The following is a 19,449-nucleotide window of genomic DNA, read 5'->3' as shown; positions in this document are numbered from 1 at the left end:
TGCCAACACAAATACTTTTAAATCCATAAAATAATTATGATACTAAGAAAGACAAAATTAATTGGTCACCATTGAAGGATGCTAGTGAACCAACTCATTATTATGTCAACTGGTCATAAAGTGACTCCATAAACACTATTCACTTCTGCGCCATATAATTACCAGAATATTGTGTTTCTTCACATTTTTCTCTAGACTTCATCATTGCTTTGCTTTTTGTTTGCTTAGTTTTTTAATGTATCTATCATCAATTTGCCTCTAAAGTCTGCACAGTATGTATAAATTCCCTCTTAATACAACTAGAAAAGCAAACCACTCGGGTATTCTGTTCCGTTCAGCCTCAGAGACAGTATCTCGCCGAGCCCCAGCCTCCTGCTCCAGTCTGAACAGCTGCTTCCTAAGCCTGCTGCTCACCCTCTTTACTCACCTCAGCCACAATTCCCTTAGACTTTTTGGGGATCTGTCCCAGCTCCTTCCCCTTTCTTGGCTTACTCCCTCATTTTTGTGAGGGCCGTTCTCAGTTTCCTGAGAAAGGGTGCCTGGGAGGTAAAATTTCAGACTGTGTGTGTCTGAAACATGCCTTTCCACCCTCAAGCGTGACTGGCTGGGTATACAACACCAGGCTGAGTGTTATTTTCCCCGAGAAGTTCGAGGGCCTTGTTCTCCCAGCTTTCGATGTCGCTGTTGAGAAATCTAGGGATATTCTGATTTTTGACCTTTTGTATGAAACTTGTTTTTGCTCTCTGGAAGTTTCTAGATGTTTCTCCTCATCCCAAGAGTTGTACAATTATATTTCATTGTGCATTGGTGTGTGTCTACACTGACATACAGTGCTAGGCACTCAATGGGCTCCTTCAATCTGGAATTCAGGTCCTCCAGTTCCAGGAAAATGTCAAACTATTTCATTGATCATTTCCTCTCCACTATTTTTTCTGTTCTCTTTTTCTGGAATCCCTGTTATTTGGATATTATACTTCCTAGACTGGTCCCCTTAATATTCTTATCTAGTCTCTCCTCTTTTATCTCTCTCTTTTTGCTCTAATTTATGGGAGATCTCAGCTTCATATTCCATCTTTCTAGTGAATCTTACATTTCTGCTCATATAGTTTTTAACTTCAAAGAGCTCTTGTTGTCGTTCTCTGAATGTTCTTTTTTGCATAGCTGTTCTCATTTGGCAGAAAAAATGCCTGGTCTCTTTGAGCATATTAACACTTGCTTTTAAAGTTCTTTCTCCTGGATCAGCCCACGGCCTCATCCAGACAGCTTCCTTCCTGTGCTGCTGCGGCCCCTTCTTCCAGGTTTCGGGCTGTCTGCAAATGTCTCATGGTTCTTGGCCACTGGTTCTTGAATTAGTATTTTATATGCTTATTTCTAAAATAAGCTCAAAAAGCTAGAAATTGTCATCTCCCTACCTTCACTGATTTTCCTAGTAACGGCCTCTATCAGCGCTTTCTACACCAGATTGGTATGAGGGCTATGTCTGACTCTGATAAAACTATAAACTCCTCTGGGGTAGAGAATGTGCCTATTTGTCAGCTCCTCATACAACGCCTGACACACAGCAGGGACAATAACTGCTCGATGGACCCAGCTACTGAAGACTCGTCCTCATTTTCGCACACATGGAATCATCACAGACTAGGCAACAGCTGAATAGAATCTCAATTTCCAACCCATATAGAAATTACCCTGACAGTATGCAGGAGGAGGGGACAGCAGCCATAAAATTTAGACAGTGCTTTACAGTTTGTAAAGGGGCTAATATCTCCTTTAATATTACAGATACCTAAGCAGCCTCTACTACTCCCATTTTACTACTGTTACCTCACTTCCAAAAACATGCGACTCGAAAGTTAAGCCATTCCAAATCCTGGCCACATACCTGAAGGCTGGCCATGTTCCAGAACCCATCCAGGTCTGCACAGGTGGTATCCTTTTTGCCTCATTTGTATTCCAAATTGTCCACCAGTTCTTCAAGCCGTTTGAATATTTCTGCCTTAAGGAGTCTTTTTTGACCAACTGCGAGGGGAATAAGATCTTCTGCTAAGGAAAAGATGAGATTTTTAAAAGCTAGAGAACAAAACAGGACCTTGATTGCAAGTCAGCCAGCTGATAAGACGACCTCACCCCAAATATCCTGGGGCTTCCAGAATCAAACTCTTACCTTAAAGCAAAACAAAAAAACATCGACTACAAAACTTTGTCATACCAATACTGAGCATTAACTGTCTGCTTCTGTTCCCACTAAAACGTAGCAATATTCATTCTCATATATGTTGCTACATAGTAAACAGCATTCTGCTCACCTTGTATTTTACAAGAATTCAACCTCAAACAACTCACTGTACATCAGCATCTAAGGACTTCACACAGCACACAAATGATTTTTTCTAAAAAGCTTCTCCAAATAAGATTAAGGAAATATCAGAAAATTTGTTCCATATTTATTTAGGTCATTTTCATTCAGAAAATATTTTGCATAATTAAACAATACTAGATATAGATGTCACTCAAAAAGTCATAAAAAATCTAACAATAAATAGGCAAACGTTTAACTCCCAGGAATGATTGCTAACATTCTAATTACTTACACCTTATAAGTCATCTACCATTTTAGCACAGAGATACTAGTGAACGTATGTTGAGAAATGAAAAGTCTTGCTATTTTGATTAACAAAACTATAAAGTTCGGCAACACTAGATTTTTGTTTCAGATAAATGTAGACATATTAAAATAAACAATGCAGAGCCACCCTGGTGGCCAAGTGGTTGGGTCCATGCACTCACCTTCAGCAGCCCAGGGTTCACTGGTTCAGATCCTGGGCCCAGACCTACACACCGCTCATCAGGCCATGCTGTGCTGGCATCCCACGCAGAAGAACTAGAATGACCTACAACTAGGATATACAGCTATATGTCAGGGCTTTGGGGAGAGGGAAAAAAAGGAGGAAGACTGGCAACAGATGTTAGCTCAGGGCCGATCTTCCTAAAAAGAATAAATACATAAATAAAATAAAATAAACAAAGCTAAGACAAAAAACATAAATGTTCCCTCCCCTTTGTTTGGAATCTATACTTCAAGCTTCCTTTCCCACTCAAGGCAGTCGGTCAATATTAATTCCTCTCTTTCATATCAGAGAATCTTTCTAAAATTATGACATGTTTCAGCTTTACAAATGTTTCTCATACTAATATCTAAGTATTAGCAATATGACACTTATACAATAGCGATTTTCCAGAGCTGATGCTTATTTTATGAACTGTGATATATTAAAATCCATAAATACAAGTTGATATCCTATACATGTCCATCTTTCTACACCTAAAACTTACGTGGATGGTTAATGCCAAGAGCAACTTTCCAAGCTAATATTTCTAGTTCTTTCCGTTCTCATTTATCAGAGATGAAACAGAAAGAACCAGACATGCCTGAGTTCTGTCTTTACTTCTGGTATTGCCCATGGAACTGAGACCAACCCAACTGCCCAGAGTAAGTTGAAGCTAAACCCTGTAAGACTGGAATTACAGTGTCAGGGCCTCACAGATTCTAATTAGTAGGCTTTGCTTGTCCAAGGGCGGTAGTTCTCAACACTGGTCAATTTTGCCCCCCAGGGGACATCTGGCAGTGTCTAGAGCACCTTTGTCACAAACAAGAGGAGTGCTACTGGTCTGGGACGTTACACAACATCCTGCGATGCAGAGGACGGCCCCACAACAAGAATTATCCAATCTGAAATGTCAGTAGTGCAAGTTGAGAAACCCCGGCCCAAGATAAATTGAATCTGTCTCTTTATAAAAAGCATCTTAGCAGGAGAAACTGAGGATAGTTTTTTTTCTTAGAAGAAAAAATTAGCTGTTTATATCTAATGAAAACTTAATTAATGAGAAAGGAGACTTGTCTTAGATCCGACATTATTTAGTTGGGTAAATTGCTTATTATCTCAATGTCTCAGTCCAACAACACGGTGGACTAGCTCATCTCTAAAATCCCTTACAATCATAAAACCTTACGTTCTACAAACAGCTGAAGTGGCTCTGAAATATACTCATTCATAATAGAACAAATGAGTATTAAAAGTATAGGAAGATAATATTTCTCCTCTATTTGATTGTCAAAGCCCAAAAAAGTGGTTAGTACTGTATTGGAAAAGATGTGAGAATCTCCTTGCTACATTCACTCAAGAACATAGTATGTCATCATTTCCTGTGTGATGTGGAGCGTTGGGGCCTTTCTCCAGATGCAGTCCTCTGATCTGTGTCCAAGGCATTTAGGTGACATGGCTTTTAGGTTCCCAAACAGGAACTCTAATTTTCAGTCTTCATAGTTGGAGAAACATAATCCTATCTTATGATTTAGTGGGCCAAGGAGCCTACCATCATCTCCCTCTATCCTTCTTTTGTAAAATAAACATTAACTTAGTTTCTTTGTTTGAAAAAAAAGGTATGATAAAATAGGAACTCCCATATTTTGCTGAGGGAATGTAAATTGAGGTCTTTATTTATTTGCACAGGAGAGGATTGAAAAGCATCCAGGCTTGTTTTTTGCAGGCTTGACAGTAATACTACCAGACTGAACTCAATGGAAACAACCAGCAACAGGGACCTACTAAGTAAATCGTGGTGTAGCCATACAATTGGATACCATGCGGCCATTAAAACACACACAAAAACAGCATGAGAAAGTTCTTAAAGGACTCAAATGGAATATCTCCTACATTTAACATTAAATGAAAACAGAATAGTATGCTACTGTTTACATTTAAAAAAAGTTTATCTACATATGCATTATGTATCTCTGGAAGAATTCACAAGAAATGAATAACACTTGCCTCTGTGGAAGGTTCGAACTGTAGGGTTGGGAGCAGAGTTGGAAAAAAGGCTTCTCACTTGTACCTCTTTCTATCTTTTAAGTTAGCAACCACATGAATATACTAGCCATTGAAAAAGATTTTTAATTTAAAAGATAAATAAAAATCACTCAAGGTCAGTTTCCTCCTAATTCATCTACGTATTATATTAAGGTTAAAATAGTTTAATTTTGGTTTTAAATGTCTAGACATTAATACAAAATGCTTACACTGGGAACAAACGCACAGACCTGAAATGCAGCACATGTCGCTGCTGAGATGTCTGATCCTCCTTTATTTCAAGTGATGGGACTTCTTTTATTGGAAAGCCATGTAAATTTTCAGTAGTAGTTTCATTTTTATTTAAGACACGATCTATAGATTAAAGAAAACATTACATATACATTTCAAAGCAGCAACTCCTATAATGACATCCCCCACAAGACAAATTTCTTAAATCCTTCAATTTTTTCAACATTGAAATTTAAAATTGTAAATAAATTTAAAATTTAAATAAAATTTTATTTCTGCCTCAAAGATTTCATTCATCAGATCTCCTTTTACAGTGTCTCTCAATGTTCTTCATCTCTTGAAATTTACATTTCGGTCCTCCTCTCAGTCTGCAGTCCTCATTCCAGCTCTGTTTCCAGATAGCCCTCCCCATGCTTTTCCGTCTCTTCTGACCCTGAGATCACACCCTGAGCTACATGGTGAGACACATGGTGGAAAAGACTCTAAACGATCTCTGATAAACCATAACCCAGAGAAACAAGTAAAAAATTCATGAAAATACCATACCTGTGCTCCCAACTGTCAGAGAACTCAAAGGACGGCGTAATTCGTCGGAATCTTGATGTACTGAAGTTTCACTTTTGTGTGCCAACATTTCTTTTGTTACTTCTGGAGCCTCATCACTAAGCAAGAGCAAAAATACACTTCGTAAAACATGAACCCATACATCTCACTGAAGGATTTCAAAATTATGTTGTTTTTTAAAAACATGGGATAAAATAGAAATATGTTTCTGTTTTTTAAAACATGTCTAATCTAGAGGGAAAAACCGTAAACACCTCCAGCGGGAAGGCCCGTCTCTGCCCCCTGTGATGAGATCCACAGATGCAAAGCCCTCTCAACCGGACATACACACTTAGGAGTCTCAGATGCCGCAGAGCAGTTCTCGGTCAATCTGCCGCCAGCCAGCCTTTGGAAAGCAACCTTGCCATTTCTTGTAAAGATTCAAACTGATTTTTTCTCCCCACTTTACAAGTTAATCATTTTGTCTTTTGAGATAGCTTTTATAAAGTAGTACTCAGTAAAAAAAACACAAACAAAAAAATCCAAACCATGTCTGAGCTGCAGTATAGCAATTTCTTCTTTCTAAAAATTTATTTCTAAGTGTTGCAATTAAGTCACTTCTTAAAAGCAAAAAAAAGCAAATTGAATCGTGAAAATAATAATGCACAGAAAATATCAAATCTGTCAAATACATTATTGTATCCTTCTGAAAAATTTTTTGGAGAGGTCAAATTTTCATGATTTGTAATGAACATAGTTTACTAACTAAATAACTTAAAAAGCACAGGCCAAATTTAAGAAAGGCATTCGTTCTCCATGTCAGCAAGGAATTCATTAATAACATCTCATTCTGTCACTGGCTGTCAAAGTAGCGGTGCTTGTTGGCGTCTAGGTGTTACGTCATAGCTCTTCAGACCATCTGGTGGCCGAAACAGAAAATCTACTGGTGCGAAGGATGGCCTCCCTTTCACTTCTGCAGGATTTGTCTCAGGTAACTTTTCCACTTTGGATAAGACTCCATCTGGATCCCTTCCGTTTGTCACACTGGTTTGTGATTCCAAAGTATTTACTTCGCTATCAACTTTAAAAGACATGACCTGGATGTGAATAAACAGAATAGAGTGAGAGTCTCTCTTCTTGGGATATATTCCACCAATTTTTTAGGCCCGAAAATGTGAAAGTTAAGAGATATATCCCACGTACATAATTTAAGAAACAAAAACAAATACAATTAAATGTTTACATGGAGTCAGAAGACCAGCTACATAAACCATTGCTATGGTCCAGAAAGAGGGAGAACCAATCCATATTAAAAAAACTATGTAATAGGTTTTAGGTATTACCAAAAATTAAAATATATGAAAACTAAGGTGGAAAAATTCACTCACCTAACAAATACGTATCTTTTTACTTAAATTATATTGATAATTACAAAGGTTTGAGAATCAGAAATCCAATGTTTATTGGATTACCAGTATTGTCAAGGACATAATCTTTTTTAATAACTTTGGATTATTATAAATAAGTTTATCATATGAGCAAAACTATTTTTCAATGTGGCACAATAAGATTAACCATATAAAATGTGAAGCGTATTTTCTTTTTCAAGTCAATTTGTTATTTGGTAGTTTTTTTTACTGTAATATAATTGGCATACAACATTACATTAGTTTCAGGTATACAACATGATTCAATATTTGTATATTGTGCAATGATCACCCCAGTTAGTCTAGTTAACATCCATCACCATGCACAGTTACAAATTTTGTTTTCTTGTGATGAGAACTTTTAAGATCTACTCTTAGCAACTTTCAAATATACAATATTATTAACTGTAGTCACCATGCAGTACATTACATTCTCTACTTACTTATTTTATAACTGGAAGTTTGTACCTTTCAACCACCTTTGCCAATTTAATCCACTCATTTCAACATAATTTTTAGAGGTTTCTACGTTTCTGAGTTTTAATGAGATACGTATTTCTACCCGGACTAGAGTTTAAGGGTAACACTGTGCTTGAGGCCTGTGTGGCTGCAAAGGTAGACACTAGCGATAATCCTTAAGGAGAAAACCAACCTTGAGGGAGGAGCTGTGAGGTCCAGCTGCTCGCCTGTGAAGATCACCCTGTACTGCCTTCCTTGGAGGATCTATGTCTGATTTTTGGTAAGAACCTAGCCAGGTTTCTTACACTTTGGCATAACTTTGTTTTTTTTTTTTAAGGCTAAGGAATTATAGCATGGATTATAAATTAAGGGATTGGGTCCTCGAAATGGTGGCTCTTTTTGAAGACTCTACCAGGCACTATGCTAGATGCTGTCAGAAACGTCAGGTGATTTCATTCTTGAAACTACTCTGTGTAGATATTACATGTTACAGCTGGGAGAACAAACTCATAGCTTCCCCAAGATTATATAGCCAATTGGAAGCGAGACAATAGGCAAACTCAGGCCTAGCTGAATCCAGAGTCAACGCATTTCACCCACTGCACCCATCTCCTAGCCGATGCTCACATGAAGGTTTCCGTCAGCTGTGTTTTTATTTTCTCTCTTCTGTTAACCAAACTACACATTCTCTACCTATAAGGTTTTAAAGATGAGACACCTCACAAACCATAACAGTAAACCCTCTTGACGCTTCCTTGTGCTTCAAGAGGTTTTCACACACGTGGAGGTTAACCTCTTGAAGCAGTTTTGTAAGCTTAATTTCAGCTTCATGAAAATAAAAATGAGATTTTCCAAATGTCTAGAAATAAACAGATACTTATACTCTACCTTGCCTGGTTCTTCTTCGATCTTTTTGGCAGGCCTTCCTTGATCTGGTACTTTTCTTTCTGTTATATTATCTAAAATAAAAATGACATAACAGATCCATTTTGACTAGATAGAAAATTCTGCATTAAAAATGCTAGGTAAGGAGCCGGTCCAGTGGCATAGCAGCTGAGTTCATACACTCCACTTTGGTGGCCCGGGGTTTGCTGGTTCAGACCCTGGGCATGGACCTATGCACTGCTTATCAAGCCATGCTGTGGCAGCTGTCCCACATATAAACTAGAGGAAGATGGGCACAGATGTTAGCTCAAGGCCAATCTTCCTCGAAAAAAATTAAAAAGTACTAGGTAATTTGGGAAAGAAAAAAAGGCAACAATATGAATCTATGCCTTAATGGATTTTATGATTAAAAGTCATTTTAAAATATCCTATTTAAAATACCCTATTTAAATACGATAAATACAGATAAAACTTCCTGCCAAGTATAGGATATCTGTTTACAAAACCAAAGGTGCTAAAGTATTTTACCTTTTGCCTCTGACTATCAAATGCATATTTATTATAGAAAATCAGGAAAAGCAAAGCGCAAAAAACATCACCCCAGAGGGGCTGGCCCCGCTGCGCAGCAGGTAAGTTCACGCTTCTGCTTTGGCAGCCCAGGTGCTCAGATCCCGGGTGCGGACCCACCCACTGCCTGTCGAAAACATGCTGTGGTGGGTGTCCCACATATAAAGCAGAGGAAGATGGGCACGGATGTTAGCTCCGAGCCACTCTTCCTCAGCAAGAAAGAGGAGGATTAGCGGCAGATGTTAGCTCAGGGCTAATCTTCCTCAAAAAATAAATAAATAAAAATCACTCAAGATGACCTTATTCAGAAATCATCACTGCTGACAATTCAGGGTATGCTTTTCCAGTTTTTTTCCTATGTTCACATATTCACATACATATTTTAGAATTGTGATCACACTGTTCAGAATTGGACCTGTTTTCTTTGCCCACTTAATACATCCTGGACCATGTCATGAAGTGTCTTTCACAGGATCGTTCTTAAACGCTACACTGTATTCCACCAAACAAATGGGCTGTAATTTACTGGGGCCATTAATCTTCACTTTGTGGCGCTGCCCACCGGTGCACATGCTTCACCGCTTGAGCGCCCACTGTGTGCTAACTGGATGGTGGGGCACTGAACCTGTCTTCGGGACCTGGAATCTCCCGTTTCCTCCTCGCCTACTCAAAGAAGTACACGATGACTTTAAAAACTGAACACGAAAAACCTCAGGGACCAGAGCATTCTACTTCAGCCACTGATGAAGGAACAGTTCTCACCACGTGCCGCTCGCGTGGCCGGCACAGCCAAGGCTGCTCCCGCAGAGGCTGCACTGGCGGTGCCTGCCCCCGAGGTCTGCTTCGCTCTTTGAGTCATCGACCGAGTGGTTCTCACGCACGTGGGCATTGCAGGCTGCCCTGCTGCGGGAACCATGAAATTAAATGCTTTCGGTAATTACTAAAGCATTGTTGCGGCAACGTCAGAGCTTATAATAATAAGCTACCTTTTTCTCGTTGGACACTTTCTTTTCAGAGGTTTGTCTTTGACCAGATCGTGTTGCTCGAACATCACTCCTATTAATGATCTATTGAAAAGATTAGGTGGTATGTGATTTAATTGCTTGATGAATCAAATTACCACATTTTCAATCGGTATTTTGACCCCTCATCTGAAATCTATTGTAAATGACCCAGCAAAAAATCCACCACCCCAAATAAGATGAGATGAAAAAAGTTTTCCATTATATAGATTTCCTTACAAACTTTTTGTAGAATCCTAGAATTTTGAAAATGCCAATAGCCTAAGCTATTCTAAATAGCTGACTATAATCTTCTGAGAGTCCTTAAACATACCAGCATGTTTTCGCTTCAAAACTTTTGAATTTTGTCTGGAAAAATCTTCTCCTGGATAGAAAACTCTTCCCACAGTGCACTCTGCAACTTCCTTGGAGACTGCATTCAAAGCGCCACCGTCTCAGTGAGGCCCCATCGGAAGCTCACCCTGTACCAGCTTCAATACTCCCCATCTGCCTTTTTTTTTTTTTATTTCCCGCATAATACTTAGGACCATCACATACTATATATTTTTCTTTTCATTGCCTATCTCACATGTAAGCTCCATGAAAACAGGGAATGTTGCTTTATTCATTACTATATCCTAGAGCCTAGAGGAACATGGCAGTGACTCAATTTATTGAATACGTGAAACGGAGCCTTCTCACCTGATAAAGAGACATGCTATTTACCTCCTTGCCCACTTCACTTTATTTTAGTAATCGTCCTATTAACTTTGTCCATAATGGTGTTCTGAAGACCCGTAAGTTTATCCCCCACCCTACGTGCTTTATATCCCTATCTGCATTTTATAGTGACATGGATGCATAATAGAGCCCAGTAAACAAACAGAGTGACACACAGAGTTGGTATAGATCTCATAAGGGATGTTTGGCAATGAATATTTCAAGTGAGTACTTCCTTAGCATCTAGCCAAAACTGCTCTATGTCACCATGCCAATAACAGGGAGTTTGGTACTGTTAACTCTAGTAAAATAATCACTCTGATTGAAGCTGATAATAGATTTAAAATGAATTTACTTACTCTGAGAAAAGGAGCACGATTCATCATTTTAGTAACAATTATCTACTATCAACTTCACCCTAGTCAGCTCCATTTGGGCTTTGGCCTTTGACCTGGCAATCCATACAAGATGGAACAGCATTAAAACAATCAAAAGCAGACAAAGTTAAAAAAAATGAACTGCCATAATTTACTTCCATGTCTCATTACAAAATAAAGTCTCCATTTTAAAGTTAAATTTTACCCTTAGTCATCCAACCCTTAATCATTTATGGCAAAAAGATACTTGCTAACTTAAATTACTCTCTTTTCTGGTTCTGGTTTGATTTAAATTATGCTTAAAAGCCTCAAAACTTACTCATATTTCTCAGTGAGCACAAAGGAGAAATTTCATACTATATTTTCCAGGTATTAGAATCCTTGTTAATATGATGAACTGGAAATATTTGGAAGGGGTCAATGAAGAAACTAGAGTATTAAGATCTCTTCTCTCCTGTTTATGAAAAGATACTGCACAGCTTACTTTCTTAGCTTTGACAGTTTGCCTTCAAATCCAATGATTGTGCACTTGTCCTCTGTCCATAAGAAAATGGAGACCTGATCACAAAGCAAGGAAGAAATCCAGCAAGAGAAGGATTGATTAAAAGTGATAAGTTATTTATCAACTCTAAAATTCCTGAAGAAGCACAATCAGACTTCTTCTGTAGATTAGAAGCCACTTGCTTCTCCAAATCTCAGGGAAGATCTAGTGCTGAAGAAACGAGGCACAAAGTAAACAATATTCAGCGATGGCTATTGTCTAAGTAGAATAAAAAACTACTGGTGAATCGTAGTATTTAACACAACAATGTGTGTCTTTTTCCCCCTACATATAACACTTTGTAAATAGCTGTTTACAGTTTAGACCAATGACTGGTGCCTTACATACTCTTGAGAAGCCAGATTAAATTCAGCCCCTTCCAAGAGGTCTTCTCTGATGTTCCTCCAAACAGAAACAATCTCGCCCTCCTCGAACACATACACACCATATTTTTCTGTATCTTTCCACCTTGAGCTACATTCTACTAATTTTGGTCACTTCCACCTTATCCTAAGGTCACATGCAGAGTAATCAAAGGTCTCTCAAATCAATGACATTCCTGAAGCAAACAAAAACAGGCGATATCTTGAGCTTTTATATTATTCAATTCTTATTTAAATCAGGAATGAATACACAGCCAACAAGAGACTACCTTGAAAAGAGCAAATCACCAGTGACTACCTAATTTACAAATCCAGCTGCCTGTGTTCAAACTTCATCCCCCTTAACTCATGGATCATTCTCTTCTTTAGATCACCCCTCCTCCAGCTTCTGTCCTGTTTTAGCTCTCCTGCCAATCTGACCTATCACTGGTACCTGACTTCTGCCCACTTGAAGGTGCTCTCTAGTCCTCACTCTTTCACAATGTGTATATCTTTACTGGAGTGGTCTCATTTAGCCCTACAGCTTAAACCCCCATCCATACTCCCAATATCATATCCTAAATCCACCACTCAGCATGGATCTCCGTCCTGATTTTCAAATTTTTATTCCCAACTGCCTGTTATCCAGATGGCCCAAATGAGCTGCAGAAAAAGCAGGAAAAGCATTATCAATATGCACCCACTTAGGCATGTTCCTTTTCCTGGCTTCCACCCCTCTTTTAGCTGCAGCACAATTTATATGGTTGCTCAAACTAATTTATCTTCAGAATCATCTTATCTCCGACTCTTCAATTTCCTTCACCCCTCACCATCTGCTTGGTCCCCGTCAAATTTATCTCCTGAGATGTCTCACACCTGTTTCTTCCTTTAAGCCCACTGCCCCAGTCCCCTTATCCTGTCTCATCTATTCCATCACGACAGTCTCACTACAGTCTTCCTACCTATAAGTTCTTCCCCTTCCAGACTACGATCTTCCAGCCTAGGGTAATCTTCCTGAATTATTAATCTGATCATGGTACAAGCTCATGTATAAGCCTCTCTTGACTCTCCGCATCCGACAGGGTGGACGCCAGATCCTTCGCCCGGCCTTGCCCGTCCAGCCTGGCTCTGACTGCTTTGCTAGTTTTATCCCGTGTCAACCTACCTATGGCTGCACCGAGAGACCTCATCTCCATCTTCTGAACTATTAGGATGTCACTCCCAGCTCCTGCCAACTAGCTAAGTGAATAAAGGGACTACAGGGAAAGGGTTGTTTTAGTCATTTAAACTCTCAAATAATCGCTTCTTGGCCTCTTGGCTAAGATCAAGTATAATCTCTTAAAGAAAAGTCTGGTTAAGAACTATTCCTGAATATCAAGTTATGATACTAAATTTACCTTTTTTGGTTGGTGTGCTGGTATTCATGAAAGAAAAATAGTCTTATCATGTCTATAAACACCCACTATAAATGGTCATCGCTGAAGGTTTCTCAATTTTTTCAGTCGCTTTTCCTCTAGGTATTTCTGGAACATTTGTCTTCGTTGATCACTTAGAAGAGACTTTGCTGATCCTAAGCAGGGGGGAAAATAGCATATAAAACATTCAAATAAAAAGTTATCCAAATGTCTAAAATACCATTATCTAACTTCAACAGCTGCTAAGCAATACTTTCAGTAACTTCGTATTGATTCCTTAGCACGCTAACCACACAAGTCATTTCAACCCCTGTTCTTTCAAAATTTCTCTCCCTTTTGCCTTCTCTTGTTCACAAATTAACTGCTTGCCATCCCCTAGGCATCCATTACTTCACTTTTAAATTAATTAACTTCTATGATCACCCACCTCCAAGCTGACCTCCAACAATTCTCACCTCCTGGTAGTCATGCCCTTGTGTTGTCCCCTCCACACAGAATAGGGCTGAGCTGTGTCACCAAGAAAAGTGTGGGAATGATGGAGTGTGGCTTCCAAGACTGTATCATTAAAGACAGTGCAGCTTGGCCCTGCTCTCTCTCAGATCACTTGCGCTGGGGAAGTCAGTGGCCATGTGGAGCCTTAAGGAGATTCAGGCAGCCCTGATGGGGATTTTTAGGCTGCTTAATTTTAAAACAGTTTATGATGAGGATTTTTAGGCTGGTTACTTTTAAAACTACAGATAAGAAGCAGGCTCCAAGGAGTGGAATTTGTTTGCCCTTTGATCAGAGGCAATTGCATTTGTAAAGGAAATCTTCATGCCTCCCTCTCTGGAATTTGTTTGCCCCTTGTTGGGAAAACATTTACATTTCTAAGGGAAACCTCTATCTGTGAAGATGCCTCCCTCTCTGAGCCAGGAGGAAGGGGGGATGGCCTTATCTTTGGAAACTGTCTGGCAACCTCATGTAACTGACCCCCCACCCCAAAATCCTCCTTTGTCTTTAGCCGAGGATAATATTTGAGCGGTGACTTCTGCCATTTACTCAATCCGGTTTGATTCTTATCTAAAAGTTGTGGGACCGCCAAATGGCCAGACCAAACGGGCACTAATAAAGAGATAACTCACACACCTATGCCTTAAATATTGGCCCCAACCCTCAGTTCGGGGCAGCAGCAGAAGCTCCGACTGCCCATGGGTCCTGTCCCCATGCTATTCCACACTATTCTCTAAATAAAAGAGCACTACTGCCAGATCTTGAGAGTCTAAGAAATCTTTCTTTCGACTCCTCGGCTCACCGACCCCGCGTCAGCCCTATGGAGACACCATATGACGAAGAACTAAGGCCTCCTGCCAAAAGCCAGCATCGACTTGCCAGTCATGTGAGTGAGTCATCTTGGAAACAGCTCCTCCAGCCTCAGTCAAGCTTCAGAGGCATCCCTTGATGACACCTTGACCTGTCAGATTCCTTATCTCCCACCTGTGATTCTCAACTCAGGTTTCTACTATGTATTTTCATGTTTATTTAAACTTGTTTGAAAAATGTGAGTGGCTACTATGTACCAGACATTTTTAGGAAGTAAGAATAAGAGAATTTCTGCCCCTGAAGGGCTCACAGTATCGTGGGGGAGATGAGCACAGTTTCAATTTGGTTTAGCATGGAATGAAGACTACGAGAATGCACAATCGAGAATCAGTATAAACCTGTCTGGGGAGGTCAGGAAAGGCTTGTCAGAAGAGAGAATACCCGAGAAGGTTTCTGAAGAATGAGAGTGCGTTTGCCCACTGGGTGAGGGTTTAAAATAATCCAGGGAGATGACTGCACAACTCAGTAAATTTACTAAACAAAAGGCATTTACTTAAATGGGTAAATTTTATGGTATGCAAATTCTACCTCAATAAAGTTGTTTAAAAGAAATAATCCAGGCAGAGAACAGAAGATGCGAAAGCTCAGATGATGAAGTGGTTAATCATCGATGAAACCCCTATATCCTCAACTTCCCTGAAGTTCCTCTTCCCTTCATCTCTTGATCTAACCATAACCTGGCTCTCCCCTGAAGACAACGCTCCCCTAGTTGTCCTCTCAAGTGGTTGACTGTTTTCTTCTCCCACAAAGGTCATATCACTGGGCCTGAAGCGGGCCGGGGTGGGGGGTGGTCCCTCATTGCTGTTTCTCAATTATTTCTTCCTCTTCACTAAAACAGCCCAGCTTTATATTTCACATCATCAGACCATACTAGACAGCACCCTGACTTGCCATCTATAGATGGCAAGTTCTTCTCTCAGTATTTTACAACTTAGTAAATGGCCACTCCATTTTTTTAGTTGCTCAGGCCAAAACCCTTAGAACCATCCTGACTTTTCTTTATCAACCTACATCCACTCTATTAGGAAATCCTATTGGTTCAAACTTCAAAATGTAACCAGAATGAAACCACCCAGGGTTGCCGTTCCCACTGTGGTCAACCATGAGCTAAATTATTGCAGTTATCTCCCAGCTGGTCTTCTGGAGGCCATGCTGGTCACCCTACCATCCGTAAGTGATGCTTTAAAACATAAAGCAGATTATAAACACACTAATCCAATAATGGCTTCTCATGTCACTCAGAGTAAAGCTGGTCTCCCTGTAAAGAAGGCCCTTGGGCTGCATATTTCACTGGTCCTGGAAAATGACAAAATTGAAGCAGTGAACATTTAAACAACTTGAGACCTGATTTAGCTACAAAACTTCTATTTTAATGTCCCTTATCAATTAATCTTGTCAACACTTATCTTATTCAAACTCCAGAAGTCAGAACTTACAACACTCCACAAGCGAATGGAACTTTCACAGCCCTTACCTTAAATAGGAAGTATTTAGTCATAGAAAATATCAAGTTATTTAGAATGGTATTTCAAAACTCCATTCTTCTGGTAAGTTTTTTTTTTTTTTTGATGTGGAAGATTGTCCCTGAGGTAACATCTGTTGCCAAAGCTTCCTCTATTTTGTTTGCTGGATGCTGCCACAGGCTTGAGGAGCAGTATGTAGGTCCACGCCCAGGATCCGAACCCACAAACCTCGGGCCGCAGAAGCAGAGTATGTGAACCTAACCACCACACCACCCAGCTGGCCCCTGGTCAAGGATTTTTTAACCTCAGGTATTAAACCAACTTTTTTCCCCTCTTCAAAGCAGTTAAAATTACAATAGCTCTTTACTTACTTTGCCTCACACTCATCTCTTCTGGAATAGGCTCTTGAGATGTCTCCTCTAATTCAAGATTTCTACCTTCCAAGGTTGGAAGGTTGACATCCGTCAAACCAGAGTGTCTTTTTCGTTCATATTTATCATATCTGTCTGCTTTCTGAGAGAGAAAACTCTCCTCAGCAATTTTAGTTCTAATCATCTCAATACTTAAATCCTTTCTCAGTTGACTGGCAAAATGTGATGCAGCCATCCTGCCAGGGAAAAGAAAGGTAGACAACTTATATAGATTTTCATATTATTTAAAAAATTAAGATTCCAGTTCACCTCCTGCCCCACCTCAGAGCATTCTGAAATAAAAAATTTTCAGTACAAAATGGAATAAATATACGACACTGCAGAGTGGGAAGAAAGTTATCAAAAGATAGTACGATCTATTTTGGGCTTCTACATAGGGCCTTGCTTGACAGATGAAGTGAAGCCCAGGAAGCTGTGGGCCATAACACAAACAAGAGGCTCTAGGCTCACCGCACAGCATTACAAAGTGACAAGAGTGAAGGAAAGGAGAGAATAGGGAAAGTAAGTGAAGGACAGTATACAGAATCGTTTCCTAACCTTTCCCTGTGATGAAGGCAGGCAGCCTGGCATTTTTTCTCAAGCCAAAAAACAAAACAAACCAAACACACGAGATGCCTATTAGACAGACAGGGATGATAAGCAGGCAGTTGGATATACAAGATTGAGCAAAAGATGGGATTTTAGAAGAACTACCATGGTGATACAGAAGGATAACCATAGTTTGCCATTTGAGGGCATAATGAAATTATTTTCGGCCATGTGAAAAATCATATTGTTTACCTGGCCCATACTCTTTTCTTAGAAAGATTCTTGAGAACGTGTTCAAGCAAAACAAGGGAGAAGGACAAGAAACAGGATGCCATGTGTTCCAGGAAATCCTTCATTCAAATGAGGAAAAGAATAAAGGAAAGTGGAAAGTCTAAGGGAGTCACCTATGCAGCTGGTATAGAAAAGAACCAAGCCCAATGGGAGAAAGATGACTGATTCTCCACAAGTGTTGCTGGCTCAAAAGAAAAAAAAAAGAAAGAAAAAGGGGAAGGTCTGCAATAGGAAGATAGAAAAGTTCTAAGCACACTATACTCTTCAACAACAAGAATAACTGAGACAGTCCACTAGAAAACTCCAGATAAAAGAAAAATCTGCACAAGAAATGCAACCCATTAAAATGTTACATGATTTTAAGCAATCAACAGAGTATATAAAAAATGAGAATTCTTCTGACCTGGATGCTAATAACATTCTCCTGTAAGAGCCCAGGGGAAGTGACAAAGGACTCTACTTTTCAGTAAGCATGCTCCTCTACTATTTGACTTGCCACCTCCTGCAAGTATTAATGTGCTAAATGTTAAACAATAAACCATTAGTTATTTTAAAATACTGCATAGGACTATGCTCCACAAAGAGAGACAGGGTGTGTGCAAAAGCTCGAGTTAATAGTAAAGGCGTGTTTAATTGTCACCTAAACCAGCACAGGTGGTTAGTGTCATCGCTGTTACACAGGTGAGGGAGAGAACTGCCAACAGGCGCTGGAGCTGGGATCTCAAGCCCCGCAGCCTGGCTCTTCACATACAGGACATCTAAGTTCCCCTCTTGGCTGAGTGGAGTTTCTTCCAGCTTGAAAGTCTAGAATGCCTTCGTCTTGCTTGCCTAGAGGTTCCCAACCAGGGCGGGTTTAGTTGTCGCTGGCTCTGGGAGCAGCTACTGGAATTGAAGGTCGGGGCCAAGGATGCTAAGCATCGTCCCGCCCCAGAGGCCAATCACGGCCCAGTGGTGAAACGCTGACTGCTGCATAGATTATGGCAACAAATACTTACTCTTCTGGAGGACGGAGCCATCGGCTGCGGGAAGGACAGGTAAGTGGTCCTAGAGGAGCCTCCCCCAAGCGGCGTCCAGCTCGCCACTGCCCACCTCAGACCCTTCCAGACCTTCTAGGAGGAGGCGAGCCAGCGCCCTTCCTCCAGCTCCCAGCACTCACCTTCCTCAGGCAGCCTGTCGCGTGAAACCTCAGTCAAACCAAAAGGAAAGGAACGCTCCCTGTCTGGAGAGCCGCCGCCGCCGCCTCGGAGCAGTGCCGCCTACACCTCAGCCGCCCAGAATCCGAACTTCCCACACCCAGCCTCTGATTGGAGGGCCTTTGAGCAACCCCTGCGGGAAAGGGGCCCGCCCCTTCTCTCCCACGAGGCTTGCGATTGGTTCTCTCCCTGTGCTATTCGAACTGATTGAAAGGTGAACGCACGGTTCAAAGGATGGGCGGGTACGACGGGATTATGCCTGAGGGGCGGGGCCGGGGCGCAGGTGAGGCGTTAGGGTCCCTAATCCGACCGGAGCTCCAGGGCCCCAGCATCCGAGGAAAAATGAAAGCGCTCCTCGGAGCAGAAGGGATTCACTGTTTGCAGGGCTTTTTAACGTCCTTATTTAGTCACACAAATACAGCTCAGCTTATTGGAACGTTTTCTTCACTTAATATTTTTTAAAAAGGGTTTACTACCGCAGATTTCTCCTTACATCGCTTAGCGTTACTTTCCAACATCGCCAGGCTTTTTTTTTCCCATCCGCTTTTTATTGAGGTAAAATTTAAATACCGTGGAAAGGATTGATCTTTTAGTGTGTGATTTGATGAGTTTTGCTAAACGTAAACAGCTATGTAAGCACCACCCAATCGGGATACAGAGTATTTCCATCACTGAGAGTTCCCTCATCCCCTTTCCAGGCGCCCACTGTTAGGCAGCCAACCTCTGCTCTGATTTCCATCACCACACACATAAAGGGGGTAGGTCCTCTCCCAGGTGGGCCTTCTTTC

At 40.5% G+C, this 19,449-nt stretch overlaps 1 protein-coding gene and 1 long non-coding RNA gene across 2 annotated transcripts in view; one reads left to right on the top strand and one right to left on the bottom strand.

Annotated features, from left to right (window-relative positions):
- LOC139039784 (serine/threonine-protein phosphatase 2A regulatory subunit B'' subunit beta-like) overlaps nucleotides 1-19,449 on the top strand; it is a 55,767-nt gene that overhangs the window by 24,301 nt on the left and 12,017 nt on the right. The gene's annotated exons all lie outside the window — the stretch shown is intronic.
- Nucleotides 5,918-18,748, bottom strand: LOC123276000 (uncharacterized). The gene is made up of 5 exons (XR_011500705.1): nucleotides 18,625-18,748; nucleotides 16,590-16,825; nucleotides 13,379-13,551; nucleotides 8,417-8,487; nucleotides 5,918-6,739 (listed from the first exon to the last, which is right to left on the bottom strand). It is a non-coding gene; the product is annotated as an uncharacterized lncRNA (long non-coding RNA).

This window comes from Equus asinus, unplaced genomic scaffold (assembly GCF_041296235.1).
Source record: "Equus asinus isolate D_3611 breed Donkey unplaced genomic scaffold, EquAss-T2T_v2 contig_307, whole genome shotgun sequence".
In the NCBI taxonomy this organism is placed as follows: domain Eukaryota; kingdom Metazoa; phylum Chordata; class Mammalia; order Perissodactyla; family Equidae; genus Equus; species Equus asinus.
Note: the sequence above shows the minus strand (reverse complement) of the source record. Positions and strands in the feature narration are given on the sequence as shown.